This window comes from Lupinus angustifolius, chromosome LG06 (assembly GCF_001865875.1).
Source record: "Lupinus angustifolius cultivar Tanjil chromosome LG06, LupAngTanjil_v1.0, whole genome shotgun sequence".
Classification (NCBI taxonomy): Eukaryota; Viridiplantae; Streptophyta; class Magnoliopsida; order Fabales; family Fabaceae; genus Lupinus; species Lupinus angustifolius.
This window is the reverse complement of record NC_032014.1, coordinates 16,166,026-16,177,867: the sequence shown is the minus strand read 5'-3', so window position 1 is coordinate 16,177,867 and position 11,842 is coordinate 16,166,026. Positions and strand designations below refer to the sequence as shown.

The 11,842-nt window shown below is 40.2% G+C and overlaps 2 long non-coding RNA genes across 2 annotated transcripts in view; one reads left to right on the top strand and one right to left on the bottom strand.

Annotated features, from left to right (window-relative positions):
• Window positions 5,189-11,842, top strand: part of LOC109350878 — a 15,188-nt gene continuing 8,534 nt past the window's right edge. The window contains exons 1-2 of the long non-coding RNA XR_002108137.1: window positions 5,189-5,198; window positions 9,187-9,198. This is a non-coding gene — a long non-coding RNA (uncharacterized LOC109350878). The remainder of the gene's footprint in view (window positions 5,199-9,186; window positions 9,199-11,842) is intronic.
• Window positions 9,382-11,842, bottom strand: part of LOC109350879 — a 20,352-nt gene continuing 17,891 nt past the window's right edge. The window contains exons 2-3 of the long non-coding RNA XR_002108138.1: window positions 11,277-11,284; window positions 9,382-9,393 (exon numbers count right to left, since the gene is read on the bottom strand). This is a non-coding gene — a long non-coding RNA (uncharacterized LOC109350879). The remainder of the gene's footprint in view (window positions 9,394-11,276; window positions 11,285-11,842) is intronic.

Sequence of the window (11,842 nt, the reverse complement as noted above, 5' to 3'; positions counted from 1 at the left end):
GCTATATGCTGTGTATTATCAACGATTTACACAGAAGGTGGTAAAAGGATGTCTTGAGTAGTTACATATATAGGACCTTTGACAAAAAATAGACGCGTCCCGAGTTCATACAAATTACTTCTCAATACCATTTCTTTCAAACAAATTAAAATTTCATGGACTGATTCTTGAATACCTACTAGCGTCGAATATTCATGTCGTTTTTTCTCAGATTTGGCACATGTGATACATGTTCACTCGATTTCTTCTAGTAAAACTCTTCGCATTGCAATTCCTATTGTATCAACTTGACCTTTCATAAGGAATTTCACCTCTTCTAGCCCTTTAATTTTATTTTAATAGGGCGGCTACAAATACCTAGTATGAAATAACTTACTTTATTCCATAGTCAAGGCTGAGATAAATTCTGTGTTTACTTCGCGATAGCCTTAACTTGACATTATCAAGCCATACTATCTACCCAAATGGATTTTAAACTGACATTATCCTATATATCAGAGACTTCAAGTCCATTTTATCAAGCCTTAACTCATTCCAGCTTCACTTCAAGCGTGAAACTTCAAGTCCATGTAAGAAGGACCTAAGCATTTAAGGTCATCAGATCAGTTAACGGTGGAGAAGGAGTAGCGACGGTTGCCCTCCAATAGCACTGGTTCCAGCTTCGAGGGATTTGAAAAAGCCTATCTTGTATTCAAGCAGCTATAACTCAGCCACTCAATTACTTTTGAAATCAATTAGTGGAGAAGCTTGAGCTTTTATACTAAATTGAGAGGGATCGCCTGAGATCATGTCGTAGGGATCAAAGATCCTGACTGAGGTTAGTCAATCAGTAGCAGCTGAACCATAATAAGAGGAAGGAGCCTAAATCGATTACACAAGAACTGGCCTTTATTTTTTTTTAAAGAAAGAAGACAGCCAGAAAAAAGCAAGAATACATGAATCATAGAAGCTCAAGCCCTCAACTCGACCTGAGAAAACAACAACTTTTAGGCAAGGAAGGGTTTTCATAGCATTGATGAGTTTGCGCCTTCTATTCGAGTAGAGATCCTCAACCCGATTTGTCTATGGGAGAAGAAGGGCTGAAGCAAGGAGTGGAGTTTTCTCATCATCTCACCCAACACTAGAAACTATAGATTCTCCAAGAATTTGGTTGGGCTTTCACTTCTAGCATGGAAGAAAAGGCAATGAGTTCTATTTCTTACCCAACTTTGTGACATAGTGATAGAGGATAAAGAAAGTATAAGAGTTCCACCGCCCTCACTTAAGGGTAAGGCAGAAGAGCAGCCTTTAGGAAGGCCTATCGACTCTAGTATACCACCAGATGAAATAGCTGCAGCAAAGAGGGCTGAAAGAAGAAGAGCTCAAGGCCGCCACTTCATTCGATTCGCTACCTCTCTTTGATTAGCGATAGGGGCTGTCAGCCAACAAAGTGATAGGAACGAGATGACTAGAAGTGGAGGATAAATCTACTCGAATAGCCCTTAAATCCTCACAAAATGCGCACTCTAATGATTCATGAAATGGATCACGGAGGAAGTCATGTCCGAGATGAATTTATTCCTCATTATATGAGTGGAAAGACAGGGAGAAACGCATTGTTAGTTTTCCAGTTTCGCCGCTTGTCTGACCCGACGGGACAAGATAATATGAATAAAAGGCCCAACCTTCATTGTTGTAGGTTAGATGACATCTTCCTGGATCCGAAAGAGAGTATTCGGGTTCTCCCAATAACTAAAAAGTGTATAATGCCTAAATCTAACTAGGGTTTGCGGTGGTGGAGGAACTGGATCGTAAAAAATAGGGATTCTAGTTGTAAGATATCTAATAAGATATATAATGAAACCATCACTAGAATTAAGATCTCATTCAAAGAGAAAGATATCAAATATTTGGAGCTTCTTTTTGTATATTATATGGATATGGATGATCCGATCTGCACAAACCATGATTGGGAATTGTTTGTTTGTCTTTCTCCGAGGAAGAGGCAAAACATAATCAAATTGAATTCGGGACAACAATTTGAAATCGTAGTAAAAGACTGGATTTATTATCTCATGTTTGCTTTTCGTGAAATAAACCACCATTTCAAACCATCCTGTTAAATAAAGGGAATCTTTGGATATCAGTTCGAAGGGAGCGCCGAAGAAAGTTAAGTAGCTCCTACCTATAGAAGCATCTTCCTTCCTTTTTTTGGGGATCGGGAAGAGGAAATGTGGTGTGACATCTAAGGTCAACGACAATATGTTACCCTGCTTGTTCCCATTCTGATTCCGGAGCTTAAGGCTAGCTATTCTAGTCTAATGAGATTCCCGGATCGAGTTCCTACCCTCTTTCTAAAAGTAAGTAAAGCAGTAAATCTAGTAAGGTAAGAAAGACATTAAGACTAATTTCGTCTATTCGACATCGACAAAGGATAAAAAGGAGCCTACTACCTCAAATGTCAAAGAAATGGTTTCAGGAAAGTAAATGATCTCAACCTTTACCCGCCAGTCAGGAGATTGCTACTAGTTACTCTATACTTATAACATCTCCGACATTGGATCACATCCTTAATGATCAAATGTCTTTCACCCGGTCCTTTCCCGACTTTATTTCACCTTTTGGTTTACTCTCTCACCTCTTTCTTATGGATTCGGAACTGGAGTTGTAGCATCTTATGAACCTCGCCCCTCTAGTTTTAGTGGATTCCCTTGCAAAATGGATAAAGATATTCCTAGGTTGGTTGACTTCCTGTTTGAAAACATGGAACCCTTGGAAGCGAAAGAAGTTATAAAGTTACACTCCTACAATTAAGCTATTGGTTCAACTAAAGCTATTGGGGCAAAGCCAACTCTTGTCAGTCTAGTTAGTACCTTAATCCCTATGCATATCAGGCGAATTACCTCATGCCTATCCTTTTCTTTTAGTCTTGCCCACTTTCGGTCGCCTCCTTATAGTTTAATTCGAAAGCTGGTCCCTTTGTAGCTTAGTCTATCAATTACTCTCGCTTCACTCTTATCTCAAAGCTTTGTCCCTTGTATCAGAAGCATCCCTATCTGGTTCTCGAATCTCTAGAATCAGAGTCTTCCCTATTATCATACCTTTTGGTCCTCGAAAGATGATTGAAAGCGTGCCAAGTAGTCTAGACTCTCCTCTCAATCCTTCCCTTCGCTCTTCGCCCCTAAGCTAGCAAAGGGCTCCTTAACCAAAGAATCCGAGTCAAACTAGAATTTTTTTAAAATTTCACTCCCTCTGATCTAGTCTAGGCCTTACACTCCTGATAGACTTAGTTGGTAGACCGATATGATGTCATTGAGAGTGCTTCTTTTCCAGGCACCTCCGATCGTAGTGGAAGCTCTTCTTCTTGAAGGTCTTGTTAAAAGTGACTCTTCCTTTTCTACTTCTACAAATCCTTCTCAAAATGATTTTGTTCTTCTTGACCATACTTCCAAGTGATCTTCGAAAATGGATTGAGCTCTCTACTGTGCTCTTAACAATTTTGTGTAAGTAAAGCTTCTCGGTCATATAATCTTTCAAAGGCACCAACACTAGCTTAGTTAGTTCGCTCTTTCTTTAGTTGTCTATCATGGTCTGCTAGTTCCTCTATTTGATGCTAAAAGCAAGCTTCCACGCTCGAGCTAGAATCTTGTGAATAAGGTCCCCTTCAAGCGCTATGACAGCACAATCGATCATCGTATCACTTCCGCTACGGAAAGGTAAGGATTTTGAAATGCAGCTTTTGCTTTGTCGAAGATGCCTTCTATTGGAAGATAAGTAGTTGGACAATCACAAACCCCAACTAAAGGCCCCAAAAGACATGACAGAAGAAATATGGACATACAAGGGGAAGCCTGCCTAGCAAAGCCAAGCGTGGAAAGACTACTTAAAGCTAAGACTCCTTTTCGGATGCTATCAGTTTGGATGGATGCCTTTCCTTCTTTCCAGGAATAGTCAACGGGAAGTCTCGCCAGGCCATCGAGGGGCTAGTGTGACCATCCATAGCATACGATGGGCGAAAGGGGTACATGGTGGCTCAGTTTGTCTACCAGTTTCAGGTGAGGCGGCTATTCGTAGATATAAGGCGAGTCCCAATTCCATATATACGGTTAAGCAAGCCCTGCCGCCAGCTTCCACCCAGATGACAAAAAATGTGAGTGTCTAGCACAAAAGGTTGCCAGGATTTACTAAATTAAAAAATATAAGGCGCGTTAGCGCTTTAGTTTTCCAATAAGGGCCGAAGCTTGAAGAAGCAAAGTGAGCCTAGAATAGCAGCCTATTGCGGTACGACCCCTTGACTTTTTTTTATTAAAATGCTAGTGCCCTATCCTATAGAGTCAGGCTCTTCTGCTATCAATGAAACTGAATGAAAAAAAACCCAGTGCGTTTGTATAGATCGAGACTTGTAGCTAGATTCATTACTTATAACATTACTTATAACATACTAATAACACTTATTCCTACTATTAAAAAATTACATCCGATGATCAAGACAATTCTTGCGAGACTCTTTTATTCCATAGAAGTGGATTCTTCTTCTTACAAAGAAAATATCATTTCCTATTGATTTGTCCCCTATCCTCTAGAGTTGGACCTCTTCTGATTCTAAATTATACGTCACTACCCTGTTCCCAAGGACTAGCAAAATCAAAATAGAAAAATTCTTGGGTAATCTCAATGGGTTCAGAACCACATGTTTCACTAGATCTTCATACCATACTTCTAGATACCCACTCAGAGGAAGGTCTTTTCATAATGGATGATCCTCAAAACCATAATCTGTTGATATACGGCGTAGATCCGGATGATTGATGGAAGAAACACCAAACATATCCCAAACTTCTCGCTCTCACCGGCCGGCTGATGGAAATTGACTAACTATCGGAGATATTTGTGTTACTTCGTTTGCACTAGTTTGTACACGAATGCATGAGTTATACTGAGTACTTAGTAAATTATAGACCACTCCAAATCTGCATTTTCGAGAGGGATAATCAACTCCACAAATATCGATCGAAACTTGAACCCTTGTATGGGTATGCAATTTAAGAAAGCACAACAATTGAAATAGGTAGTTCGTATTGGTATCAGATATATTCCCATGTTCCGATCTTTCCTTTTTGTTTACCCATTTCTAGGGTAAATTCACCCAATTATATTTTAAAATGGATTGGTTATCCATATAAAGAAAGCTTTATTGTAGTTCTGCTTCTTTTCTTGCTGTAAAAAAAGGAAGAAAGACTATTTTGTTGTAAATCGTCGATTGGGTTTACCAATCAAGAAAGACATGGGATTATTTGGGCCTAAGATTGATTCTTTTGCTTCTCTGACGATCGATATTTTGACAGATCATACTTTCTTTGCTTTGTTGAAATACGTTCCATAAGATCTTGCCTAGATAAGATTTTTCTATATTGTGCAGATGAATCATTTCTCTTTCTATACATAATGTTATTTCAGAAAAAGATAAAATACGTTTATAAAGACAGCACAAAGGACAAATTTGCCTGTTGGTAGAAAGATAAAGATGGGAAGCATACACTGAAAATCTAATGTGAGCTCGGAAGGAAATGTGCCTCTCCAACTCCTAATTCACTACAATAATTTTTTTATGTAAAAGCATCGATAATAAAAATCCTTGATTCGTGTAAGTTTCCCTAAACCATACCTGCTATCAAAAGGGACATTTTACCTTATTTCGCATGCAAATATATAATATTAGCCACATATTCATTTCTATTTGGATTACAAGGATCATGCCTTTGAGTAAGGCTTTCCAGAGCAAGAATAGGCAAGGTATGGTGTAGGAGAGATTTGTTTATATCCCGGGGAAAAAATAGAAAGAAGGATGAATTTATCTCATAATTTATCAATTTGGCTAGAGAAGCCAAACAAGCATTGCGGTTAGATAGAGCATTCCTTCCATCTCTCAATGCTTTGGCAACCTCAAAACTAGAATTAGATGTAGACTTATTGATAACAGCCAGGGTCAGCTCTAGGCTAGCAAGTAGCGAAGGTAGAGCGCAAAGCATTTTCTTATTATGTACTTCTTTTTGGCTAAGTCTTTTCTTTTTCCGGCTAGCTCTAGACCAAGTAGAGGTCCGAGTAGACTAGATTATAACGGCCAACGTCCATGACCTTCCCGAACGCTGATTTCACTTAAGCACTCGACGTCACAAATAACAATAAGAAGGGGAAGGGTCAACGATCACTCACGTCATTGGCAACAGATATGACGAACTCAACTTCCACTTAAAATAGTGGTAGAGCTCAACCTCAGATTCGAAGCTTGATGGTAGAGATTCCCCTGATCTTCTTCTTAGTGGTATGGCTCCAAGGGCTAGGCTTTTCCTCCGTAAGCCTATTAAGTTAAGTAAGCTGAGTCAGTACTTAAGTTGGCCTTCACCAGCTAGACCTCTGAGAGGATGCCAGTATTTTTCTCTTATATGTTTATTGTATTTTTTACAGAAAGGCGGGAATGCCAAGGACTTCCCCCCTTCCTCTTCCTTGAACGGGAGGACTGTCCATCCCCTGTACTAATGTTGTTCGCCTTGACTTTATTCATGTAGAGCATTCTCTTTTGGAATAGGAGCTTTCTAGGCCTACTCACTCTTATCTAAAAGGGCATATCGACCTTAGCCCACAGAGCTCTTGACTTTCCTTCTCTGCTTCGCACCATCATTACACTCACCCTTTGTTACCTAGTCCATCGCTAATGCTCAGCCTCGTCTTTTGATTTGTCTTCCCTATTTATCTATTTAGGATAGAAAGCAGAACGTCACAAGTTAAGCTTCTGGAGAGAGCAATGAAAGAGTGAGAATTGGACCCATAACATTGACACATGGTGAATCAATAGCTTGGTTTCCCACAAGCAGAAAAGGACTTGGCCTGGATGTAAGCTATAAAATTTAAAGAAAATGGTAGTATCCAAAAGGGAAGCTAAGCTAGCAATCCGAACTAGAAGATCTTCCCGTGGACTCAACATGGTTCACGAATCTGATCAACTATTTACATTAAGTAAAGTTGGAATAGATCCCAAACTTCATAGGGAGATAGCCACCACTACTACTTTAGAAATGACCAAATTGTGTGCCTTATACCTTTAAAATGAATGGTGGGCAGACCAAAAACACTTTTATCGCTCCTGATTTCCTCTTGGCCAAAAGGGTCAAGGCAGGAAGGAGAACGCTATATATACAACTCTTTGTACCTGGGAGTAGACATAATAGCTTGAGAAAGGCTTGGGAAAGTATGTTGTGTATTTTAAAGCACACGTGATAGGTTTGGGTGGATTGCTTTTTATAGCTATGTCCCTAAAGCCCTTGCGAATCGACTTTCCTTCTTTGATGGAGAGAATGTGTTAGTATAGAATCTAGCAGCAATTCTTCTCGCTAGGCGGGATCTTTGAGCATTTTTAAGCTACTCTTAACTTAATAAGTAATTTCGTCAGTTAGAAGTTCAACCCCAATTCACTAACTACAACTTCTATCTCCTTCCTCTAGGTCCCACTAGACTGATCTTAGTCCTTCTCCCCCACAACCAAGCCAGACATTTCTAAGCTACTCTTAACTTAATAAGTAATTTCGTCAGTCAATAGTTCAACCTGCAAATCTCTAACTACAACTTCTATCTCCTTCCTCTAGGTCCCATTAGACTGATCCTTAGTCCTTCTCCCCCGCAACCAAGCTAGGCAATTCTAAGATCCAAAAGGATAAGTTGTGTTGGAATCGATAAAGTTCCATGGAATTCATGATTGCATTAATCAAATAAAAGGAGTCTTCAACCCTCTCAATCAATAGAGGCTAGATCGGACTAAGGAGAGAGACAATTGAGTACGAAAGCGAAAGCGAAGATATAGGCTAGCTAAATGCCTAGTGAGAAGACTTACACGAATAAGGAGAAATCCGAATGACTAGTGGCCATAACTCATTAAGTAATCTTAACCTTTTTTTATTAGCCTTTCCTTTTTCCACCATTACGAGATGTAATATCCTCATACATCTTTGCACAGTTTTCGATTGGGACGGGAAGAGGTTTCTTCGTTGCATCTTTACACACAACATAGGTTTTGTCCCTTACCTTACCCTTATCACTCGTCAAGCGTCAAGGTTCACATTAGATCTCCTTATCTATTGTCGTTTTGCCCCTCCAAAAAAGACGAGAACCCAATGCCAATCATTGATATATTAGTGGATAGAGCTTATGGGCAATAAGTTCTGTCATTCATGGACAGTAGGGTATAACCTTCTTTTCATCTCCAAAGAGGACGAGGTAAGAACAGCGTTCCGTTGTCCGAGTGTTGTTGGACGGACTATTATGCTGGCAGGTGATGTCGTTCAGTCCGAATCACACTATAGTTATGGACCAGCGAGAAATGAACCTCATCTTCCATTACTTTATTTTCAACATCGTAAAGATGGTGTATATTGACGATGTAGTTGTGACGTCTTTCCCTATTTTGGGTTATTTGTCTGAGCTCAAGACAATGTTTGAGCGTGAGAACACGGTTGGCTTGAAGATGAACCCATAAAAATATGCATTTGGCATAACAGTAAGAAACTTCCTAAAGTTCTAGGTGAACAAAAGAGGGGTTGAAATTGACAAGAAGATATCGGGCCAGAAGTTGAGGAATGCCTCTCACATAGATGGCACCAAAGAAGAGAAGGTCTTCTAAGGCAGACTCTGGCTCTTTCATTTGAAAGAGTCATCCTCACGCATGAGATTGTCCAATGAAGGATAAACTTGCTAGTTGCCGAGGACAAGAGGGAAGAACCCCTAGGGTAGGGTGAATCTGTTATAGTTGCGGAATGCGATCAACCATTAGAAGCCTAAGTCTGCTGGGCTTATGAAATGGCCACTATGCTCGTTCTTTCAATGGCCTTTTGACCTTTGATTGACCATGATCTTTGGGCGCATATGATTCGTCTATCAGGACAATCCTATATGTGACGGGTTACTTGCTACGTCTTGTTGACTCTTGAATCCCGCGGATCATGCACTCCCCCAACATGGCTTATTTTAATATAAAAAGCCTAACCTGTTGGGCCACATGAAGAGAAGAGTTATCTGAATCTAGGTGTTTAATCACCGACTTCACATGGACCGGATCTAGGACTGTCCGCTTTCTATTATCGCTTCACGCTACTATAATGGGCATGATCCCATCCCAATTCCCATACGCTGTTGTGGCTTTGCCCCTATACGTACAAGCTTCTTCCTTTTGTGGGGCTCTTAGAGAGCACAACTGAGACAAGAAAGAGGCTGACTAGGACTGGTCGGAGGGAACTGGCTTGCTACCGTTTGACTGACTTGGTTTCCTCCCTGATTGCCTGGAATGCCTTCATCCGAGTGAGTTAATTCCCTTCAATACAAGAAGAGGTAGAGTGCCCATAGGAGTAAAGATCAGCTATTCCATTCCTATCTTTTGATGCTTAACTGCTCTTCCACAACTGGTTGTTTTGAAAACTACATATATGTCTTATGGAGGGCTAGCTCATCCTTTAAGCCGCATTAAATGGATTAATGGGAAGCTTTAGATGGAGGGTATTGTGCCCGAGTGAGCGAGTTAAAGGTAGTCATTACCCTTCCTTTAGAACCTGAAGTCAGTCCGACGAAGCTAGCTAAAAGGAATAACCCCTTTTCTAAGTCCCTGCATGTAAGCCTTCTTTCTTCCTTACTCTAACAAGTAACCAAGTAAACTACCTTCTGTCTTATTTTCATAAAAATATCCCCAATAGCAAGGATCTCATGCAAGAGAGAAAGAAGGAGTTTGCTGATTTTATGGTAGCTGAACGTCTTCACATTAATTATTCCTAAAAGAAAGATTTCCTTCGTTACCTTATTATTGATAGAACAGGAAAGATAACTTCGCCTTCTCCTTCGGGGGATTAGATTAGTTAGAGGACTTTCTTTAGCTCTAAGACTATGGATCTAAGGAATTGGTGGGAAATCTAGAAAAGCTAAAATCCCATTGTTAAATATTCAAGAAAGAGGAGAGCCGGTCTTGCACACTAACTCATGAGTCAACCTACAAAAATAACTTCCAGCCTTTCACTCCTAATAAGTGGGAATAACAGTCAATCGATGACTGAAATTAATTTATTAGAAAGATTGCATAAATCTTTGAAGGATTCCATCTCACTCTCTTTCGGTCCAAGGCCGATACGAAGTTGAAGTCGTTGAGGTAAGTTCCGATAGAGATTAGATTCGGGTATTCTGATAATTTTTTCTTATAGGTTACTCTATGAACTCTTAATTAAAGCACTGGAAGATAATCACTATCGTCTTTCTAAAGGATGGGGATTTACGTGTATTGCTTATGTCTGATTTGCTGACGCTAGCTTGACTTCACTCACTTCAGAGACAGACAAAAAGAATATGAAAGGAGCGTAGCAACTGATAAGTGCCAAACATACCTAAATTTCATAAACTTTTATGGCACTTAACTTAAGCATAATTGACAAAAACCAACTTAAAAACAATACTTTTTGGATAAAATATCACAACTTGTATATTTGTGTTTGTATTTCTCAGTGTTGTTGGAACTGGACCGGACCGGGCGATCCGACCGGTCTGACCGCTGACCGGACTTGAAAATGGCCCTGGTTTGCCGTTTTAACCGAATGAGAGTTGGACCACTTTGAACCGGAAAAAATCTGGTCCGACCATGTTAAACCCGGTTAAACCGGATTAACCCGGGAAGTAAACCGTATGGCTCACTTAAAAATAAAAAAATGGGACAATGTTATAATATTTTGTTTTACTACGGTCCAAAAAAAGATAAAGAAGTATTATTTCAATATAATTATACATAATTATTAATTATATAAAGTTTTACATTTATATATAACTATATATTTATAAATAAAAATTATTAATTATGTACGAAATCACCCGGTCAGACCGGACGGTTTAACTGTTTAAACCGGTTAAACCTAATACGGGACCTCTGCCGGTTTGACGTCCGGCTCGGGTTTCACAACACTGGTATTTCTCTTTAATATGTTTCATAGGATTTAGAAAGAAAAAGAAAAGAGAATAAAAGAATCATGGTCCAAGAAGAAAAAGAAGTCAAACTCAAGGTGCTCAAGCAGGCAGCTCAGCATGTACCAAGCCACACTAAGCTAACCAGGACACCAGCCTAGCACGGTCAGACCCAACCTGGCTCAGTCAAACCAACCTGGCACAGACCAAGTTGTTGAAGTAGGCAGCTTAGCGGACCTGCTTGACTGCATAGCCTAGCACCAGAGAAAGCCTGACACGGTCAGAACACAAGCTTGACACGGCCAGACACAAGCGACACACACGCCTAAGCTGCTCAAGCAGGTAGCTCTACGGTGCCACATGTGTGCTCAGCGGTGAACCAAACACCTGACCAGGTCAGCAAGCACCAAGCCACATCTCAAAGCTGCTCAAGCAGGCAGCTTAGCGGTGCCACATGTGTTCTCAGTGGTGTGCACCTAGAGTTAACTTATCCATCAAGAAACCATGAAGTCATGCATGACCTCACTTCAAGTAGCCCACCATAGGCTTTTCAGGAGTAGCTCAACATAGCTGGTCCCATAGCTCACAACTAGCCTTGGTGGGTCAAGCTTAAGGAGGTGCCAAGCTACTTGACCAAGTGACCAAACCAATGCTAAAGAGTTTGGTTAGCTGCTGAGCGGTGCAAACAAGCAAATGGGCAGTGCCAGGGAAAATTCTATAATTAGGAAGGCATTTCCTTCATTCAAATCCACCGTCTTCCCTTAAGAAAAAAACATAATTCTCTCTTCTTATTTCTTAGTTTGAAAGCTCGGTTCTTAATCCTTGGATGGATGGCTCATGCTCCTAAAAATTTCATTTGAAAGTTGATTATGTATTTCTACTT